This window comes from Ptiloglossa arizonensis, chromosome 4, assembly GCF_051014685.1.
Source record: "Ptiloglossa arizonensis isolate GNS036 chromosome 4, iyPtiAriz1_principal, whole genome shotgun sequence".
Classification (NCBI taxonomy): domain Eukaryota; kingdom Metazoa; phylum Arthropoda; class Insecta; order Hymenoptera; family Colletidae; genus Ptiloglossa; species Ptiloglossa arizonensis.
Window position 1 is genome coordinate 16,877,582 of NC_135051.1, and position 23,858 is coordinate 16,901,439.

The 23,858-nt window shown below is 41.1% G+C and overlaps 1 protein-coding gene across 4 annotated transcripts in view; it reads right to left on the bottom strand.

Moving 5' to 3' along the window:
- LOC143145921 (uncharacterized) overlaps positions 1–23,858 on the bottom strand; it is an 827,424-nt gene that overhangs the window by 482,027 nt on the left and 321,539 nt on the right. The gene's annotated exons all lie outside the window — the stretch shown is intronic.

A 23,858-nucleotide genomic window follows, 5' to 3' on the forward strand; every position in this document is an offset into this window, starting at 1 on the left:
ATCTCGAGATAAACTCCAAACAATTACAATATTTTCAACCTATCATTTTCATATTTTAGGAACACTACGAAATCAATTTATCTCGAGATAAACTCCAAACAATCACAATATTTTCAAACTATCATTTTCATGTTTTCTCCACACTACTCCGACACCGTGTCTGTGCTTTCATCGGAAACCAGATCGCCGAAACTCTTCTTGCCCCCTGTGACCTTCCACCAGCTCCCCAACAGCACCCTAGATAAATCCCGCGCGGCAAGAGACGCATTTACTCGAGCACCATGAAATTAGAAAATGACGTCACGATGCATTCGCTACGGCCATAATTATTAAATCGAGACCAGATCGTCATCAGGCTGCTGTTACGCTGCCGATGGTTCTACGCTTGGTCTCCGGTAACATCAAAGTCGATACCAGTTTCCGAACACCGACGTCGCTAATCGATATCTCAATCTCGCATCTTTTCTTCCTTCCACCGGCTCCCACTCCCTCCCTCCCCCGCCCCCTACCCCATCACTTCCTTCCCCCGAATCCACCCACACCGAGGTTCCTTTAAACCGCACGCCCCGGCCACCGCCGACGAATTCTATAATACCACCCTCGGATCAGTTCTCTCTGGTCCTTACACAGAGCGAGCTTTGGTACCCCTGGTTCAGCAGCGATCGCTAATAAAGCGCTCGTGAGCCTGCGAACGCTGCAAAGGCAGGAAATCGCACGTTCTCCTTCTGCGTTCGCCAGAAAGGGCGACTGTCACTGATGGCACCGGCAAAGGAAAAGCTTTACGGTGAGACGGTGGGCTGGGGGGCAGGTAAAGGTGGTGAAGAGGGTGGGGTGGGGTGGTGGGCGGAGGGGAACGAGGAGAAAAAGGATTTCCCTTTTTCTCGAGGCAATCCCAGATAGAGCGTCCCGGAAAGAGTGGAAATATCGACGCGGATGAAGGACGAACCGAGAGAGAAGAAAAGAGAAAAAGAGAGAGAGAGAGAGGGGGACACTCGATTGAATATTTTTACATGTATGAGATTTTTATTCCCCGCGATGCGATTGGCCGGGCCGAGCTTCGTCCTTTGTCTTCTCTTTTTTTCTCCCCTCCCCTCCTCCTGTCGCGCTAAACCACCCCCCACCGACGAGGTACCTACTACCTTCCATCCCCTTACGCGCCGAGACGAGGCGAGAACACCGCGCGAAGGACTTCTAGCCGCTCTTCGGCAACGAAGGGGAGACGCGAAGCTATGCCTGGAAGGTAAACCCTTCGTCGATTTACGCCTCGATCGTCGCTACATCGAGACATCGAGACCATTTTGTTTTTTCTCCTTTGTCTACCGTACACTGCCTCCCACCACCCCTCTGCACCCACACACCCTGCCTTCGACGACGACGAGTTGCCTTCAGGCTACCCAGGGAAAACCTGTGAATTGCTCGCGATGAGAGTACGATGGTACCGCGGCGACGAGCTCTCGACGAATACGAAACGACTCGGGGATTTTAAACAGGGTTTCTCCACTATTTGAGTAATTCAAAGGACTCATTGATTAATAGGATCGATAGGTATTTACATGGTATTGAGGGGGGAATCCGAGTGGTTTTTCGAGTGGTTCTAGATTTTTGAACTTTACTCTCGATGTGGGTGCAGCTTTGTTTATGACCACGTGTTGGGGAAAATTATCGGGTTGCCAATAAAAATTGGCAAAGAGGGGCAATCATCGACCGAAGGAATATTAAACATTTATCGTTTCTTCCAGTAGCAACTTGTACGAGTTCGATTGCATTGGGTTTTTCGGAAAGTAATTTCGTTTTACAAAATGGGGAATATGTAATTTTATAAAATGTTTATACACTCTAGAAGAATCGTGTTTCATTTGAACAAAAAAATAAAAACGAAATGAGTTTCCGAACAACCCAATAGTTTTTGGAAGTAGACGAATGTATAATTATTTATGTACAATGTATGCACTACAAAGTAGGGCAATTATGAACGTATGAATATTTGTACACTTGTATATAAGTAATTTATGTATTGTGTAGAAATATTCATACGTTCATAATTACTCTACTTGTATATAAATAATTGTATCTATATACAAGAAAAGTAATTATGAACGTATGAATATTTATATACTTGCATGTACGTAATTATACTAAGTTGTTCAATAAGTTGTGTCGTTTTTCCCATTGTGAAAAAATACCATGACACTTCAACTTTGAACAATTGTAAATACTCGAATACTGTTCGTCAAATAGTAGTGTCATCTTTAGAAAAATAAAACGACGAAACTAATAGCGTTGTTTCTTATCGAACAATAAAACTCATACCTGTTATATTCTCTTAATTTTATAAATATACCCAAGGAATTTTCTTGTACAATAAAATTTCCGTATTCACAGTTTTGTATACTTCTCGTAGGGCGGAGATTCTACGCCTATGCAATGGAACAACTCAGCGCCTAAATGCGAGTATCTATGATAAGGATTGAGTAGAACAAGGATTCACTCATCTTGCCTCTCTATCGTTCAGTTTTCAGGGACTTGACAACTTCAAATCCCTACATACTACCTGTCATCGATGATTCTATGAAAAGATTAGTTATTCCAAGTCAAACTCCTAAGAAGTGACGAATACCAAAAGGTAGACACTTCTGTGGTTCGTGATCTCTGATCAATGAAGTTACAAACAATAGTTTCTATATCGAATCTATATCGAATTTATATTCGAAAAGGTAAATTTATTCCAAGTCAAACTCCTTGAAAACGATGGATATCACAAGGTTATCTCTAATCAATGAAATTAGAAACAACAGTTTCTACGTAGATGTATAATACGCTTGGAATTTATATGGAAGAAGGTGAACAAGCCTAACGAGTACAAACTATTCCAGAACCAAAAATGGCCGCGCAACGATAAATCGGGTGACCAGACGTACGCGACAAAACTCAAAGGTACAACGAAGGCGAATCTTTGGGCGTGATTTCCAACAATCGCAGCTTCGGTGGCTCGCAAGCACCGAAAATAGACTGTGGCCTACAATTGTCGTCCGCGAAAACAGAATTCTGCGCAGCCAAGCTAAACACATATAGCCCAAATTATTGATTTCCATTGTGCAATTTCGTTCTTCGGTGATCATATGTAATTCCACAATTGGCTTCGACTTTGACGCTGCGAATGCGATCGATGCTTTAAATTATCTCAATAGCGATCGTTTCGTATTTTTCATTTCGTTTTCACGGTTGGAGTATAGATATAAATCTAATGAAACAATTAAAATCGCTCGTGACCTCGATAGTCGATACTGTCGCTCGAAACCAAAATATTCAATCTTTGCATAATTCCAGAAATAGAGTATTTGCAAAAGCAATGCAAATTGTTTTCTTTTTCTTGGATTTCTAGGTATAGTGATAATATGATGAGAACAATAGATTTAGGTTAAATTATTAATCCAATAAAATAAAAATAAAATAATTTTTATTAATTAGTAAAATAAATAAAACATATGTCTCTATCTTGGAATAATTCCACACTCGAATTACCAACAGTAAACCTATAGAAATCAAGAAAATTAATATACGTACATAATTACTTATTTAATTCAGTAAATAGTTCCAAGTTTATTTCTTGGAATAATTTCACACTTGAATTACCAACAGTAAATCTATAGAAATCAAGAAAATTAATATACGTACATAATTACTTCTTTAATTCAGTAATCGTTATTTCTTTAAATAATTTCACACTCGAATTACCAACAATAAACCTACAGAAATCAAGAAAATTAATATACGAACATAATTACTTATTTAATTCAGTAATCGTTTCGGTAAAATCGTCGTCAACGATCGATTGATTTTAAAAAGAGGTTCGTTCCGGTGATTCCAATGTTAAAGATTGCTTAAAAAAAAAATCCACTGTGTAACACTTCCTGCAGATCACCTTGCAAAACGCGAGACAGATCGTCCGTCTCCACCTGCTCGTCCTAACAATCCAATGGAAAACCTCGGAAGCGTCGTTTCGAGGGGAAAAAAAGCGAAAAAAAAAAACAGAAGAAAGAGAAGAAAAGGGACAAAAAGAAAGAAGAAATCCCGCTCGATCGTTTCTCTTAAATCACTGTCAAAAAAGCACGTAGCCGGTTGAAACTGTGAAAGAAAACGGCAAGCGACCGTGCCGCTCGGGCGCGCGATATTAAATAAAACGACCAGGTCCCGCTTAAAGAGAGGGTCGATCCAGATTTTACAGCGCTTTTGTGCAACTGTAACACGCGGTACACGTACCGGTGGTATCAAAGACTCTACGTAGGTACACGGGCGAGTAAAAGGCAAAAGCAACAACGTTTCGCCCCTGGCACGGATTGCATACACGTTCCGCCCGTAAGAACGGATTTTCGTGCTGCAAGTGGAACGAGCGAACGGTCGTCGGGCCTTCCGTGTGTCCCTCTTTTAGTCGTAACTTTATTGTAACCGGCGGGAATGGCGGAGGGAGGGGAGAGGCGGAGGCCATTTGTCCACGTCGACGGCGCGGCGTTCAAATCGCCCCGGTTGAATCTTCTCAGAATCGTGCATGCCGCGCTGAGACAATCGGGCGCGGAGCGTGCGCTTCCGACCCGCTCGCCAACGCTTGCTGTTTTTACGAACCGAACCTTGGGCGTCTCTATAACGCTCGACGGACGAATAAATCATGCGTTTCTTCTAGCTGGTTCGCTCCAATTGTTTGCTGAAATCTGTTGCGCTCGATGGCTTCGAAAGAGTGTTGGGATTTTTCTTCTTCTTTTTTTTTTGCTTCTTTCTTCTCGAGTTCACGGAAATAGATGATAATTGTTATTGATTTTGATCGAATGTTTGTGCATCTGAGTGGAAGATTTTTTTTCAAGTTGAGAGAGTGGGAATGTAATTTTATCGGGCATTTTCATCGAATGTTTGTGCATCTTTGTGGAAGGTTTTTTTTTTATTGAGTAGAAAGTATTTTTGTTGATGATTTAGATCTAATGTTTTTGCATCTTTGTGGAAGGTTTTTTTTATCGAGTAGAAAGTATTTTTGTTGATGATTTTCATCGAATGCTTATACATCTTTGTGAAAGATTTCTTTTTATTGAGTAGAAAATATTTTTGTCGATGATTTAGATCTAATGTTTTTGCATCTTTGTGGAAAATTTTTTTTATTGAGTAGAAAGTATTTTTGTCGATGATTTTCATCGAATGTTTGTGCATCTTCGTGGAAAATTTTTTTCTATTAAGTAGAAAGTATTTTTGTCGATGATTTTTATCAAATGTTTGTGCATTTTCGTGGAAGGTTTTTTTTATTAAGTAGAAAGTATTTTTATCGATGATTTTCATTGAATGTTTATACATCTTCGTGAAAGATTTTTTTTATTAAGTAGAAAGTATTTTTATCCATAATTTTGATCGAATACTCGTACATCTTTGTAGGAGATAATATTTAGAAAATTATAGGGTAGAATAAAACTCGTGTGTATATGTCTGTATCGTTGGTGGGAAATAAATAATTGAGAATGATTTTGAATGTATAGGTTGTCTTTATAGATTGTACAAACAAAGAAACAAGGTAGGTGAAAAGGTGAAGTATGATTTGACAAGTAAAGATTTTACAAAATTTAGTTACTCTAGAAAAGTTATAATGGATATAATTATGATTCTGGTAGCTGCTACAATCAGACGTTTATACATGCGTTAGTTCTTTCAGATATTACGGGTACCATTTGCTAATTTTGATTCTCGATGTAATATTCAACAGGAATATTCTACACATTACGTACAGAAAGTTTAAAAAAAGAAAAAGATCGATTTTGTTGATCTGCAAAAGTATAGCGAATATTTTCCCGCCGATTCTTGTGACCCATTCACGATTGAATATTATTCTTTAAATGTAGAAAAAAATAACATTTCTAATACCGTTACGTTGTAAAAACATACTGTTGCATAGTAAAAGATAATATTTCGTGCGAATGAATATAAATAATTAGAACGATTCTCGATCTCGAGTCCCTAACGCAAACTTCCATAACGCGAGGGATTATCGTATTATGAATCCCACTATTGCTGCGTAAATCCAACATTCGGTTTGGCCCGGTATCAATTCTTTTTATAACCACTTTTCCCAATTTTCTCTCGACGATCTTCGAGAACAATCATTTTAGTATTAAAAAATCTCCTACTGGTAACTTAAAATAAATTCTAAACCTATTAAAAAACAAAAAAAACCATTAATATACCCTCCAAACTAAACACCTTCGTATTCCTGGAAAAACCAATTCGCTATCGAAAACTCGACAATAGATATTTTAATATCTATTCCAGTATACTGGATATTTTAATAACCACTCGCATTTAAATAAACAATTACGATACCGATTCGATTCGTCCGAGTTAAGTAACGTTCACCCTGGATCTGTCGCACTTAACCCGACCCAAACACTAAAACTTGACAAATATCGAGTTCTATTACCGTTTCTGACCCAAAGTGTCGCAAGATTTGTCTCGAGACGTTGGTTCGATCGTACGGGACGATTAATAAAACGTCGTTGGACGATTTACGAGTCGCGATCGAGTCAAAGGATCCCTGGTTGCAGAAGCTCCAGCGTGGCGGTATAAATTTGGCAAGACTCCCTTCGCGAACGAGCGGAGTACAATTCCTTGTAGTCGCGTGTCTGGTTTGCGAGCAAAGCGGTGTCAGGCGTCCCAGACAACGCAGCTAAATCAATTTGTCCGTCGAGACTGCCGTGTTTCTCTTGGACCTGTTCACGGTGGCGACCGCGTTCCACCGACCGCGATCGGTTCGGTTTTGATGTCGTCCGAACTGGCGCGGTGTTTGAAAACGCGAACGCGTCAACCATTTGGCCAGAGTGTGTCGTCCACACCGTGTGGACGACACTCGCGCAAGGATGCGTGGAGTAACGTCGGTCTGTGGTAATCGGGCATCGCGGCCCACCGTGCCAACAATTGAGTCATCTTCGAATCTTTCGTACGCCCCATTGCCCGCCATTTTATCTTCTCGACGTGGCCGTGCGTCCTCCTTCGTGGAACCCGCGCCGCGTGAACGAGCAAACAAACGCCCGACGCGATAAATCAACCGGTAGCACGGGTCCGTTTCGACCCGGCACGTTTTCACGCAATACACGTCCCGGGTATAATAAAATACCGACGTTTCTCCATTGTCTCGGTTCTCTCATTGGGACACTCGATCTCCTTGTAACACGGTTCGTTCGTTGCGAGTTTCAACCAAGACAGTGTGACGGAAACATTCGTGTTGCACGAAGTTTGTACCAGTTGAGGGTTGAGTTATTGGGCCCTGCTGCGTGGAAATTGTGTTGGAGGTGGGCTGTGACCATTTTTGTAACATGTGTTGCATCGAAATCGTGCTGAACGAGATCTAGACAGTGGAGACATTTGTATTGTACGAAGGTAGTCCCAATTGTGTGTTATCAAGTCGTGTTACGTGGAAACTGTTGTTAAGGAACTGTCGCAATTTTTGGACTGTGTTACAATAAATCGTGTTATAAGACTGAGGATTTTTTAAACGAAGATCTTTACTGTACGTTAAAACGAAAGTGATGCCTGGACACGTTGTTAGTTCGACATCTACCCTTTTTATCTTTTTGTAATTTTATTTCTCTCAAGTAGTATCAGATCACTTTCCTGAGGTCGTGGTTAAGCAGGGTGTTCGATCAACCGTTTGTTTTTGAAAAATGGTAAACTGTTCAGGCTTTTGACATCGACACCACCGTGTCACTGAAGATGGCCCGCCGCGACATTGAAAGAGAGGAGGCAAAAGAGGACGGTTTTCGCCAGCGGGAAGTGTCCTTGACTGAAGTGTCTACTCGACTTTAGGCTATAGGCCTAGACGACGGTCTAATCGCCTGATCTCGCCCCTGTTCTTCGTTCCTTCGCACTCAAGGCCACTATCTTAGGGATCTTATTAAAATCGTTGAGCTGTGCACTCGACTCGAACGATCGTACCTATATTATTGTAGCGAGAGAGAAAGATCGGTTCTGGAAGGAACAGCAAATCGTATTGGGTCAGCCGTTTCGGTTTGGCTTCGTGAGGTTTGCAACTAGGTATAAATTACTCGATATTGATCACGTTCAGCTTACTCGTGCTACCAGAATCTTCTCGAACCTGGACTGGTCTTTCCTTTTCAAGAATACCAGAGATTCGAGGTGCGAGATGCTTTGTAGACTTTCGATTAGTGTAATGGCACAGGTGATGCATACTCTACGAAGGTTGGAAAGCACCTAGCGCCATCTACGTAACCGTAGATTCAATGTACCCTAGTAAGCTACTTGTAAAATGTAAATAAGTATTGTAAACAAAAATTACGTATAGTTCGATCGTAACCTAACTTTGAGCAGACAGTTCATTTGGTCCTATCTGCAATACATAGTTTGGTAAATCTATTATCATTTACAGTTGGTCCAATTCTCTGCAATACATAGTATGGTAAATCTATTATCATTTACAGTCGGTCCAATTCTTTCGATCAAAAATTCATTATCGTCTCCAAACAATCTAGAAATTTTAATTAGTTTCATTTCCTCGATTAAAATATCTTTGTCAAAATAACCTCGGAGTCTCAATTGGTCCTATTCCCCCGATAGAAGTTTCTTTGCCAAAATAACCTAACCTAGTTTTATCGATCAAACTTTCTTCATCGTTTATGGTTAATCCACGACCTTCAATCAGTCTCATTCCTTCAGAAGTATCTTCTTCTCGTAGAAATTAAAAAATTTTCAACACGTCACAATACAAACCGTCCACGATTTCCTCTATTCAAGGCCTGGGTCCTTATAGACCCAGGGGGACTCCTATTGCTCAATTACACCGTTAGTACAGTTTCCCTCAAAACATAAAAACAATAAGATAATACAATCTTAGTTCGAAGTATTTATCCGAGCAAAGTCAAATTAGGGGTCAGTTTTGACCCACGCGTAGCCTCACTAACCGCATTTACCGCGAAATTACAACGAAACTTCGCTTATAAGAACCAGAAAGACAAATGTAGATTCACGTAACCGTGTATTCGTACAATAGAAACTCACCCAACTCCCCCACTAGTCTACCAACCCAACCTCTCGTGCTCGTATCATCCAAACTACAGACGATCGTTCAGGTAATAGCTCGACTGGAGTTCGTTTAATCGTCCAAAAAAGAACCTCCTCCCTACGCAAATGGCGTGCACGTGAACGGAGTTTCGCGACAATTAAATGTTCGACGACGACGACGACGACGACGACGACGCGAGGTAAAAACGATCAGGCGCGATTCCGCGAGAGGAGAAGCGACAAACGCGCTCGAGTTTCCGGTGTCGTCGTATTCGTGAAATATCGACGTACCTGTTCGCGCGGTGAGGTCCCACGGAATAGATCAAATTCGAGCGCGTGGGTTTTATTAATAGGCGCAAGATGAAGCCACTCGATCGCGAGGGAAATGGCACCGGCAGCATTTTACCGGCCCCATTGCAATTTGTCACCGGCCGCGGTGCCCGCGATACAAACGGTCACGCCTCGAACCGCGACTTTTTTCCATATTTCACCTTTTCGTAATTAAACTCCAATCGATACGCCTTTCACCGCGCGACGTAAAATGGAGAAAAACAATGCGCCCGGTTATGCCCGGCTCGCCGTCAAAGGTAATTACGTTTTTATTACGTTTCCCGGGGCACAGTTTTGCGGACGTTCCGCCGTCGACCGGTCAATTTACGCGCTATTAATACGCGTTCGATATCACACGCTGTCCGTTCCGTAACGGGCGAGACTGTTTCTGTCCACGTTCCGTTCGCTTCCTTCCCATTGTTCCAGGACTATTGCACGCGTCTCGCGTAAGGCTACGAATACCATTTACAAGAATGTTTCCGTTAGCCCGCGTTTTCAACGGAGTGGATGATGGTTTCGTTCCAGGAAGTAGGCGAATTCGGGTAATAAATTGAAGATACGGGAGGACGGAGAATGTTGGAGAAAATTTGGAGGACGATCGGTAAATGGAAAGAGTGTGGAAGGTTTGAATGGTTTCGCGAGTACGGTGATTCCTCGATAAAGGGGCGCGTCTGTCCCCCGTTAAAGTGTACCGTGTCGTTCGCACCACTGTTCGTGTTCGTGCTTCTTATCTTTGCGAGAGTGTTGACGTTAAATTAGCGAGGTAATTGAAGAGACTGTTGCTGCATAATTTTCGAAACGTATTATGTGGCATTTTTGGACCGTAGTTGCTATAATTATTTTCCAAAATATACTAGGTGGTATCTTTGGATCATGGTTCGAAAATACCATTTAGTATATTTTTGAAATTATATATCAGTGGTCTCTTTAAAAGTTAGACTCTTTAATAGTTGGAGTCTTTAAAAGTTAGACGCTTTAAAAGTTAGACTCTTTAAAAGTTACACTCTTTGAAAGTTAGACTCTTTAAAGTTAGACTCTTTAAAAGTTAGATTCTTTAAAAATTAGACGCTTTAAAAGTTAGATTCTTTAAAAATTAGACGCTTTAAAAGTTAGACTCTTTAAAAGTTAGACTCTTTAAAAGTTAGACTCTTTAAAAGTTAGACGCTTTAAAAGTCAGACTCTTTAAATGCTAGATTCTTTTAAAATTAGACTCTTTAAAAGTTGGACTTTTTAAAAGTTAGACTCTTTAATAGTTACCAACTCGGAGACAGAGCGGTCAACTCTGGTGAATTAAAAGCGACGATACATAGTAACTTTTATACCTGTTTTTTCTTATTCCTTTACAATAACCATTTAGTATATTCCCGAAATTATCCGTCAATAGTCTTTTCAAAAGTTACCAACTCCAGCATAGAATCGCAAACTCCTTTTAATCACGATCGACGACGCAAGGAATTTTCATGTCCGATTTTTCTTATTTCCAACCGAGGTTCGAATTAATTTCCAGCCACGGAGATCTCGCTCGCGGAAACGAACGCTCGGACGGAGAAAAAAAGAAAAGAAAAAGAAAAAGAAAAAAAGAAACTCGATCTCGGACTCTTTGTTTACCACCGAACAGGAAATTACGAATTAAATCTACACACCGAGCACACAGAGTGATACCAGGGACCGTTTCGATCTCTTGTATAAATTCATTCGTGCATCGGTCGTGTTCCGGGTATCGCGAGCAGACGATACAGAGATGTCGAATTACCACTTCGAATTTCGATATAGGTCTCGTGGGGGGAGGGAGGGGATAGGAGAAGGAGAAAGGGAGATAGAGATAGAGACAGAGAGAGAGAGAAAGGGAGACAGGGCGAATTGATTGAGTGAGTCCCTGACCGGTCGAAGCGCACGGCAACGTAACTTAATAATCTTCGAACAAACACGGCTTCATCATTAATTATCGCCGGGAATCCGGGTTTAAAACTGTTGGGAAGCTACGCGATATCGGCCGATACTGTGTGCCGTGCAAATACACTCGGCAAATATGGGATATGCGCGATTCGAGCGGCGGCCGTTCCTATGCCTGCGCCGAAATCATAGATAAAGCTTCTACGTTCAATTAAACGTAATTTACCTGGCCGCCTGGTATCGAATTCCGGGGATTGATTCGTTCGACTGGGACGCGGCGAGTAACGATCGCGAGGGAAAAAAATTTTGTTCCAAGTCCGCTACGGCCAATTGTTCCGGCACACGGAAAAGGTTCCTTTCCGCGTATCGGTTACACCGGGAACGAACAAATAACGCCCAGCGCTCCTCTCTTATTCGAAAACACGGAAATTTTCAGTGCTCTCCCGTTGATACATTACGCAGAGTTTAATATTATCACTGTTATTATTATCTCCTTTCTCGAACTCTTTTAAAAATTGTTTCTACCTCGAAAGGTCATTAGTAATTTTTTTATATTGGTATAAGTGACAAAATTTTTGGGTACACGTTTAGCAGATTAATACACTTGACAAAATTTACTAACTTAAAAGGCGACTGTTCATCCAATCAGGAACTTAATCAATATTATTATTAGTTTCTTTCTTATGGAATTGTTTTAAGATTGAATCAACCATTAGCAATTACTATTTACATTTATATAAATAACAAAATGGTCAAGTATAATTTAGCAGATTAATATACTTTACAAAATTTACTACCTTAAAAGACGACTATTTATACAACCAGGAACTTAATCAATATTATTATTATTAATTTATTTTTTATGGAATTGTTTTAAGATTGATTCAACCTTGGAAGGTCATTAGCAGTTAATTTACATTTGTATAAGTAACAAAATTATTAAGTATAATTTAGCAGATTAATATACTTCACTTAATCAATATTATTATTATTATTAGTTTCTTTCTTATGGAATTATTTTAAGATTGATTCAACCTTGAAAGGTCACTAGCAATTACTGATCGTTAATCTACATTACTATTATTTTCATCATGGAATTTGTTTAAGATTGATTCAACCTCTGAAGATCATTAGCAATTAACTTACATTTATATAAGTAACAAAATTATTATGTACAATTTACTAAATAAATATACTTCCCAAAGTTCACTATATTAAAAGATCGCTCTATACCGTACAATTTCTAACAAGATTCCAAACTGCAACACTCATCCACAGCAAGAACAATACCTATTAAAATCCATATTACGACTGATCGCAGTATCCATCTGCGATCCAGCCAACCCGAAACTTAGTACATCTACGCGTGAGAACAGTTTGCAACGTACTCGGTCTTACTCCGTCCTTCTGTTTCCATAGCGACCAGCCACACTTTCGTACAGTTTCTGACGACACACGATACCCACCCGCGGTTCCTAAAATTCGGTTCTGTTTATACAACCAAAATCCAACAATGCACCACCCTTTCGTCCAACAACGGCAACTAAAGATCGGTAATCAACGCGAACGAATCCCTCCCTCGGATCCGCCTGCCCCGTGTAGCCCTCGTCGCAACAATTTGTCAACGGACTACTCGAAGCGCAGCGAGCGGAATATTTACCGAAACCACTTTACCAAAATGTGTAAAAAAAGCCACTCCACCCCCCTCCTCTGGAAAGCTTGCCCGTGCACGGGCAAAAACAAGCGTTATAAACGACGGACTATTATTATTCCGTCGCGTTGATACCGGCGCGCGCAAGACGAGTCTAATGCCTGGAACGTAGCCGGGTGCGCTTCTCGCGAGAATTTTCGAGCGGAAGAACGCGTCGACGTGCTCCGCTCGAAGGCAGAGAGTTTAACGACACCCCGGAGGGTGGTTTTCGAGCGGGTACACCGCCCTTACACGAGAGCGCGACAACCTGGGGGAGTGAGACGGGGGTTTTCTGCCGTGGGTGAGAGGTTCGGTAAAGGAGGAAGGGTGGACGCGGCTCGAACCAGCTCGACGTGGTAGGGGCAACTAACCGAGATGAAGCACGGACAAAGGGAAGAAGGTAAACGAAGAGGCGCAGATTAACGGACAAATTGGTTATCCATCGGGGCTGCGGTGCGCTCGCGTTTTTTCTACGTACACCCTGTCCAACGTTTCGCGGTAACGGACGCCATTAAACGAATTTTTCATTCGTAGCGCGAACCAAGACGCCCAGGGATCGATATAACGTCGCGCGTGTCTTCTGCATATACATTCTCGAAGTCTGGAAATATTCCGGTCGCCTCGCGAGCAGTTTTTACTCCTACCAACACCAACACCACCCAACCCCCCGACTCCCACTACCCCCTGTTGAATTTATTTTCGCGACGTACGGGACGAATAAATAGCGGAACTCGCGCTATTTTCGAGCCACCGGGTTACGTTGTCTCGTGGCCACCGCCGCGAATACGTTACGAGCTCTGTTTGCTCGCGTTAATTCGACCGATGGGACTCGATCGAGCGAATACCGTACAGGTGACGTTGTTCGAGGAATATTTGTAGCGAGTCGATCGCCCAGGACCTGGAGAGACACCCGTTTGGGTTCGTAGGTGAGAGAGGTGAGAGATCGTTGGATAGATGGAAGTAGTGGGTACCAGAGGGTCTTTGGAAGGGGAGGATTTGGTGTTCCACAGGTTCAGATTTAGGAAGTTTCGAAGATTTATTTGATGAATGATTCAACTGGCTTTGGTGTGTTTACGTAGACATGGTGTCTGAATTGTTAGGTCTTGGAATAGAGAAGGAATAGTGTGTAATAAGAGTTCTGTTTAAAAGTATACTGATAGAAGCCTAGCCTCCGAGTATGGGAGGAACTGTCGTCTTGTAGATGGAAATCTGAGAGTGTCGGAAAATTTTCTTAGTAGGAATTATCTGTAATTGTAGTTATTATCATTATCACTGTTTGATCAATACACTGGTGATGCAAGAAGTATAGTCTTCAGGGAGAGGCTATCGTCTCTCCAGGATAGGGGACAATTATCGTCTCGTAGATTGAGATTTAAAAATATTGGAAGATTTCCTTGGTAGGAGTATTAAACGATATATCTGAGCAAGAAGGATGATTTTCGAACATCGAAGGTGAGAAGGAAGATTGTGATTCACAGATGCGCCGACTAGATGGTATCCTTACTTCTGACGAGAAAGATCTCGATGTAACGTTTTCGATACCGTAGTTGCAATCGAATCAAAGCGAGACACTATTATTTTAAAGCGTCACGCTGGCTTGGTTACGAGCACCGTTCACCTGAAACTCCGGTTTCCTCTGTCTTCAGCCCGCTGTCGACTATTCGACGATGCGTGGAGAAGTTGAATTAGTCAGTCACAATTTTCAGCACTGACGTCTGGATGAAATTAATGTAGCGCAACTGTTGTCAGATATTACGTTACTTCTAGAAGCCAACAGCCTTACCCTTGAGCTCTTTGCGCGTATTACTTTCCTATATTGTATCTCCATTTTACGTCATAACTGAATAAGCAAGTGATTTTACATCCGAAGGGGTACTTCCGTTTCGATCTATTTACATAGAAATTACGCACTCGAGGGTTTCGCCAAGAATGATTTCCTGATTCGTGGAAATTAGGTCAGAGTTGCTTCAATTTGTAATTAAAATACTCCAGAAGTGTAATACTGAAAACAATATACTTAACAAGACAAAATGTTACCTACGTACTCGATGAAAGTTACAGTACACTCTGCTTAACCAGTTATCCTTAGTATAACAATTCGACAAGTATATATAACCACAAAAGTATTCCACTCTGATAGATAATTTATCGCAAAAATGCTCTATTCTGTAGATACGTTGTCTCCAGTATGTCAATTTAATTATTACCATTTTCTGAAAAAATACTCTACTCTGCTGGACAAGTTACCCTCAGTATGACAATTCAATCTTCACAACTTACTGCAAAAGCATCCTATTCTGCTAAACAACTTACCACTATTAAGACAAATCAACCATCACTACTTACTGTAAAAATACTCTTTCTTGCTAAACAACTTACCAATATTAAGACACATCCATCATCACTACTTACTGCAAAAATATTCTACTCTGCTGGACAAGTTACCCCCAGTATGACAATTCAATCACCACAACTTACTGCAAAAACATTCTACTCTGCTAAACAACTTACCACTATTAAGACAAATCAACTACCACTACTTACTGTAAAAATACTCTTTTTTGCTAAACAATTTCCCACTATTAAGACAATTCCATCATTACTACTTACTGCAGAAATATTCTACTCTGCTGGACAAGTTACCCCCAGTATGATAATTCAATCTTCACAACTTACTGCAAAAGCACCCTACTCTGTTAAGAACTTACCACTATTAAGACAAATCAACCATCACTAGTTACTGTAAAAATACTCTTTTTTCCTAAACAACTTCCCACTATTAAGACAATTCTATCATCACTACTTACTGCAAAAATATTCTACTTTACTAGACAAAAGTTAAAAACATCCTACTCTGCTAAACAACTTACAACTATTAAAACAAATCGACCATCACAACTCTCTGCAAAAATACCCCACATCTACAGAACAAATCACACCTCCACTGTGATAATTAAACATCACCGCTTACCGCTTAAATACAAGTAACCCCGGATCCTCGATGTACTCTCGAAAGCAGAAATCACTCGACCGACGACAACGGGGGGGAAAAACCCCCGAACAGGAAGGGGGCGGTGAAAAAAAAATCTGTAAAAATTGTACAGCCCCCAACCCCTGTAGCGTCCGTTTCAGCGGAAACACCAACGTCCATCGTTGACGTGTGCACGAAAAACAAGAGCATCGTTGTTCGACGGTCGGTCGGTCGGTCGGTCGAATTTCCGTCGCGCTTTTCAGCGATCCCCCGACTCGAAAACGAGGAGTCCCGTGGGCCCTCCCCTTCCCCCACTAGCCCTCCCCAGGGACCCAACGGTCGACGCGCGGCGCTCGCGTTAATTATGCGCCGGGCGATAACGACGACGCTTCAACCCGGCCCACGGCTGGCCGCACTTCCCCGTTGATGTAACGGCGGAATAAATTTGAATAAACTTTTGGACGCGGTTCAAAAATGGACACTGATTTATGCCTCGGCCGGCATATTATTACGAGGCGGGCTCCTCGCACCGGCCCCGCGAGACAATTTCACGCCGATGCCAATTCCGTCGACGCGCCCGACGTAAAATCGCACTTAATAATGTCCCGCCGCGACAAAGACGAACTTGAGGACGAGCGTGCCGGCAGCCGCGAAAAATTTTCAAGGCAGATTTACGCGCGCCTCGCCGACCATGATTTACGTGCCGGTTAACGCTGATCGATTCGTTCTCGGAAGCTCGGACGTCGGCCACCGTTCGACGGCACTTTTATACGAACGAAAATAACGAATCGTTGCTTGTTGCCCGAACGGTGAAAAACGAGGACGAGGATTTTTAATCCACGAGAAATCGACAACGTTCGAGATTACGGTAATCGTTGTAAATCATTCGCGATATATTTCAGAGACGGAGAGGGGGTAGAGGTATCCTACTCTGATAGATCATTTATCGAAAAAATGTTCCACTGTATAGACAAGTTGTCTCCGGTATGTCAATTTCATTATTACGATTTTCTGCAAAAATATCCTATTCTGCTAAACAACTTCGTTCGAGGGGGTTGTTGGAAATGATTGAACACGAATCGAGTGGGTTTGAAAGTGTTTGAAAGTTGGACGACTAATCTGCAATTGCGTATACAGTTGTATATTTTAATAGTGGGAATACCAATGGGTATTTTATTACTATTAATTAAGTTACTCGATTATTAACGATGTCTTTGTCTTGAATATTCGTGGAGTGTTATGGAAATAGACGACCAATGGTACTAGTATATTAAAGACACGTGTGTGGTTTGATAGGAATAGTGTGGTTTGATAGTGATACGTTCGCTGTTGGTAGTGCTGGTGTTAATGGAGAATAGGTTAAAGGAACGAGAGTTGAATAGAAATTTGTTTGCAAAATCGAGGAATCGAAAAATATATCTTTGTCAGCGATGAGAGGTTTGTGTGTTTAGGAAGGTGCTGTTGAGAGTGATTTTATTATTATTCTGTAGCAATAGGGAAATTTGCTTTAGTATTGATTTTGAAATAAACATTTGAATAAACTTGTGAAAGTTTGTCTAAGTGCGAGAACGCAAGTACATTCTATTATCGAACGGAGTTGAGTCCTTTGGTATTAATAAATTTGATTGTTAGTGGTGATGTATGAAATAATTGAGTAATGAAAATATCAGTAATATACAAAAGAATGATACTTTCTTTTATACGAAAATATTTCAAAAATCAGTTAGGATTGATACGTACAATTTTGGATTATATTTGCGCAACTTATGAAAATGTAAAAAATATAGTTTATTTTACGTGTTCATGTATTTGTAGAGGTAAGTTCTTGTTGTGGAATATTTTACATTTACTGCATGTGCGTATTGCAATTTTTCTAAAGATTAAATTCATATTTTTTTCGTACAATAAAGTTTCGTTCGAATGTAATCTAGATCACCTTTAAAAATACATTCTGTATATTCAGTCGAAGATAAGCACACGGAATTTATAAATCTTCGGTATCGCCTATCGCTATTGAGTATTCGATATTTTTATATATATTTATGTCCAGATTCTATAAAACACTCCGCGCAGATAGCGAAACAGGCGACATCTCGAAAGCAATGGCCGTTTATGAAACCCGATAACGATTATTGTCGGTTGTTCGTTTTTTTCTTCCGATTCGTTATCTTTAAGAGAAGTCTTCCTTCGTTATTCCTGCAGTCAGAAATGCTAGTATTATTAGCACGAAACATCTGTGTCTCCTATAAATCTGGTGAGATTGTACATCTATCTCTTCCCGACCAACAAAATTCGAAACTGCAATAAATAACCGAAAATCACGAGAATGTTACGTTGAGAAATTTGTCCAAAATTTCACGGTACGTTAACCTGATCTATAAAGTACATTATTGCGAATGAATTTTTAAATCGCTCACGCGTTCAAATAAAACACGTTTCCGTCCGAACAGGAGACACAAATTTTTGGAAAGTGTCGCGTACAAACCGCTCATCGAACGCGACACGAGCTCGTTTCGACAATTATTAAATAAAAGTACAAATGTAATAAAACAAAACTGTTATCTACACACGGTGATAAATTCGACAATATACATCAATTTTTCTCGAGTGATTGCAGCGGTGACCATCGTGATCGTGACAATCCAAGTATAAATTGTTTGGAAATGTTTGCACATTTTATCGCGCGAAAGACTCGAGCGAATCGAGCGAACATGGCAATCGGTAACGAACTCCGTACTCGAAACTATTTTATTAAAACGACACTGCTCGAAATAATCAGAGGGTGGACTCTCGCAATAATAATTAGAGTACCGAAACAAGCCTCGAGGGTGGTGAAATTACACCGAATTTAGTACAGTGATACTTGTATCGAAAAACGGATATATGTAACGCGTTGAAACTTTTGAAATATCGAATGCTTTAATAGGTAATTCTTCGATTAAAATTTTTCGAGGGACGTGCTTCGATTAACAAAATACTCGTACCGACATGTGTTGGAAAATTTGCAATAAAATACCACGATGTAATATTTATATATAAAAAAAAAAAATACCAGGAATTAATTCAAGTACGTAGGCGATCTTCCAACTACGCGAATATTTTCCTTTTACTCGGTAAAAGGTTTTCCACAAAACGGACCTGAATTCGAACATTTAAAGTACACACTCCGGTAAAACAATATCACCCAGCCAAGTGGCATAGCCGATGGTTATGCCGAATTACTCAAACCCTCTTCACCTACCATTCAACGCAAAATATTCCCCGTTGGGTTCCGTTAAAAGTCCCTCTGCGAACTTCGAATACTCTCTTCACGATTCAGCCCTCTACGCAAAATCGATTCAACACTTCTCTTTGTTTCATTCTTGGACGGAGTTTTCAAACACCCGCGAGAAAAGTTCACGTTTCGGAGCGTCTGTTCACCTAATAAGACACTTTTCTTCCCAGGGGATACTTTGTGCATGGAAATGAATGGTCACCTGGATTCGTGGATCTGGTGGCATTCTAGAATGCAACGAATCTTCATGGTTTTTGATGTCTAGTGTCTTTTAACAAGTATAACCTAGGAAATTGTACTACAGTGCAATTCGATAAGGGATCACTTAGCAAGTGTCTTTCAATTGGACAAATATTTACCTTTGTAAATGTGCCAATGATCGTACCAATGATCGATTATCGTACACATCTTGAAATGCTCTATTATTAGGTTGTTTTGGAAGTCATTTCGTTTTCCAAAACGGAGAATATATGATTTAATAGAATGTTTATACAATCTAAAAAAATCGTGTTCCATTTTCACCAGAAAAAACGAAACGACGTTCCGAACAACCCAATAGAAGATAAGTAAACAAACAGAATTGACCTTCGTCTCTCCTCTACATCTCCAATAATAACAAAAGAAGAATCATCTCAGATTACGTCTTCCTTGAAACCAAATAAGATCAACAAGTTTTACATTTTATTTACTCTTTTTGACCTTCAATGACCACGAACGATCTTCAATGATAGTTCATTATAATCGACTTGAAATGATCTTTTGAAAGGTAAGTAAACAAACATAGTTGACCTTCGAGTCTCCTCTACACTTCTAACAACAACAGAAAAAAAAAACACTGACCTCACATTATCCCCAAGATAATATTCAACATTTACACTTAGATTTCATTTATTTTTCTTTCACCCACATTTTTCCATGATCCACTATTTCCAAATAATAAACAGCTATCCTTTCGAATCACCAAGCACCTGCTCACTGAACATATTAAAACATTTGCACAAGACATCCCCCATCTCTGTCAAAGAGGATCGAAACCTATGTCTTCAACAACTATTGGATCTTCCTAGATAATTCTTTCCAAAGACCTCAGACTCGAAAACCCTGAAAATTCGTCGCTTCCCGAGAGCAGCGAGTTCACGAACCTAGGTGGTCATTTATTTCAATACACGAGAAATTTCCAAAGAGAAAGTGTACGAGTTAGGTGAACAGGTGCTTCGAAACGTGATGTTTTCCCAACGATAGACCCCCATTGGTAATCAAGATTTGTTCGTGGGAATTTTTTTCCATCAGGAAAAGTATAACAAATTATATTCTCTCTTCCACGAGGTGTTCTCTGTTCCCAAGAATCCCCCCACTACTGCCCCCCAGAGTCACGAATCGCCAACGAAACTCGTCCGAACGAAACGTTTCCAGTCCAAGACCACGGTCTATCGTGGCCAGAGAAAATTCATGCGGGATTTGCCGCGTTATCCGCGGAAAGTCGGCGTGTACAAATGCGGGCGTGGAAACGTGATACGCGTGCACGCGTGTGGGCGGAGCGGCGGAACGTTTGTACACTTCCCCTCCCCTGACGACACTTCCCCCCTCTCAGCGGTAGTCGAGGTGCACAGTGGGTCGACTGGCCGGAAACGCGCGAGAAAAATGTTAATTTTGTCTGGAGAGTCGGGAAAATTTTTTATTAAAATATTCCAGCGGTAATATCTATCGGCCTGTGTACGTTTTGCTCCTCCGGGAGGTATTTCGAAGTTTAACGAGGCATCGAACACGAAAAGAGAACGTCGAAAACTTTCTGCGTAAATATAGCACGGTGTATTATGTTCCTACGAAGTGAAACGTATGCATTTATTTATCGTTATAAGAGTGTGTTAAAAGAAATGGAAATAGTAGAATTGACAGAATTTCCAGTGTACAGCTCTTTGGAATTGTTCGGGAATGTGTTGTATTGTTTGATGGCGCGACGCGTAAAGAATTTAAGTAGGTTGGCTGAAATAAAAATATATTTGTTTTGGAACGGAAATGAAAACTTTGGCGATGATTCGTGGACGGTTATATATAGGATTGAATATTTTTAAACGTTTAATTATGTTTGTTTTCATTGTGGTAGAATGTCTCGTCGTCTTTGAATTTATTTCGACCATCTGAATGCTGTTTTTACTAGCATTTGACAATTCAAGGCTCCGATTGACTCTCAAGAATAGAAAGAAACTAGGAAACGAACTAAAATTAAATTTTAAAGTTTCTCAACAATCCGTCCTCATTCAAGACACTTAATTTCACTACGATACAAACTTCAATCTGAGACACGAACCGATTACGAAATTAACATCGAAAGAATAGAAAAATACTTTGAATAATCCGCTGAATGAACGATAAACATTCAAACCTGAAACACGGTAAAAAGTACTTCCAACAATCCTCTCTCTATCTACAAAATTTATTTTTACCACGATAAACATCTAACCTGAAAAACAAGCCGGCTGAAAAACACTACCGAACCAATTAAAAAATAAACTTTGAATAATCTGCCCACTGTCTATGAACGTTTCCACCGTGATCGACGTTCGAACCCGAAAATCAAATTCTACGAACCGAAATAAAAGAAAAATGTGTAAAAAAAAAGGGAAAACAACCGAACCACCGTTTTTATAATGAAAAACGATGAAGTGTCAGCGCGGTGGTTTTTTAACGCATTTTTTTGGGGGATTCCTATCACTGTGCGGCGGCGTGCATCGACTGGTATCCAGGAGTCGAGAGGCGGACACCGGCGTCGAATAAATTTGCATCCGCCAGGATTTCAATTCGCCTCGGCCAGGACTAATTCGAACGATAATGCGAGTTCGAGCGGACGCGCGCGACGACCCAGGGCCGTGACGAAGGACGAAGGACGAAGGACAGCGGCGCGCGTCGACCGACCGCCGGGCGTATGCAAATCCCTGATTACAAATTAAAATTGTCCCTTCGGGGACGCGGAAGTACGGGGTAGTTGACGAGGGTACGAAGGAGAACGGCGTCGTGGCAGGGGTTATTTCATTTTGGAAAATTTAAATTCAAATCCGGCGGAATCGCGCGCCCAGTAACGCGTGCGCGTGGAACGCGCGGGTTGGGGACCACGCAGCGCGCGATAATAAAGTATGCAAAATTGTGGAATGCAAATGCAACGCGACGCTCGTGAAAATGGGTGAAGAACGCGGGACAAATGTGCCGAGTGGAGGGCGATATACGATAGCAGCGACCGGGTAGCGATTCCTTTTGAAAAAATGAACCGAAAACGAAGAATGACTTTTTTTTATTAGGGGCTTCGTTTCGAAGAAAATCGAGCTGGAATGTTTTCGGGGCACGCGCGAACTCGATACACTTCGATCGGTTATCCCCACTACTCGATGATCTTCGTAAGTAGTGAGTAGTATTAGACAGACGCGTCAGCCGAGTAGTCGATCCCGTGCGTGTACTGTAAGAATTCTAAGAATTAAGTTTCTCGAAAAGGACCAACCGTAGGGAAAAATTTTATTTAATATTTTTGATTGAGCATTCCACGAGGAACGAGTCTCTGATAATTTCGTTGTAAATTTTTGCAATAACCAATTTTCAAGTGGAAAGAACGAGTAATAGAGACACGCGCGTTCGAGTAGCCCCGAATACACGCGTGCCCCGCAAAACTTCAAACTCGATTTTCTCGAAAACGAAGCCTCGCGCTGAAAAATTGTACTGCATGTTTTCGATTCATTTTTTCATAAAAAGTGACTGCGCACCCGATGGTAGCAACAATTTCGCGGACCACACCGGGAAAATTCTGAACGAAATGCGCGCGACGTGTTTTCGTTTCGATTTTTGTTTCTTTTTGTTTTTTTTTTTTTTTGTTTTTTTCCCGTTACCTTTACCGTTGTTTTGTCATCTTCGTTCTATCTGTACGCGCGTACGTATATTTTTTGACAGCCGGACGTGCGCGAGCGTCAGATTTTGCGCGCGCCTGATAACCGAAAATGTAATCTAGATTTCATTACCATAAACTCGCCCCTAAACCCCCGCCGGTATACACCGGTGTTCGTGCGCTGCTCTTTATGAGAGAGATTCTATCATTTGCGCGGTAATGCAACCGCAAAGTCCGGATAATACCGTGGTTTTTTCTGTTTCACGTTCTCTATTTTTTCCCCCCCTCTTTTTTCTTCCTTTTCGTTTCACGGACGAACGAAATAGAGGATTTTAATGCTAATACCGGGGAACGTTACAGGAACGCGAGTCGCGCGAAAATATGGTTGGAACGAATTAATTCCGGGGAGGACGAATAACTCTTGTTCACGGGACGAAATAATCCTTTTGAATTCGGTTGGAAATCCGCGGCATTTCGCGAACGCGTTGAATAATTTCGTTAGAACTGCGCGATGCGCCGTTATAACTAATGCGTCGGTAAAAATCGCGTTAACGTTGCGTTAAGGTTGCGCGGTGTCTCGATTAATGCGAGTTATGGATAGAAAGCTTCCAACAACCTCGGCTATTATCTTGAAAGTATTATTAATATCTTAAGGAGTGGTTCCGCGTTTGCGCGGGCTTAGCATACTTTAGGGAAACTCGGGGCTCGCATTAGCCCGTAGTTTAGAGCGTTTCGTGAAATTTCGATTTCTTGGCAGCACGGAGTCGACTACTTTGCAACGCAATCAATG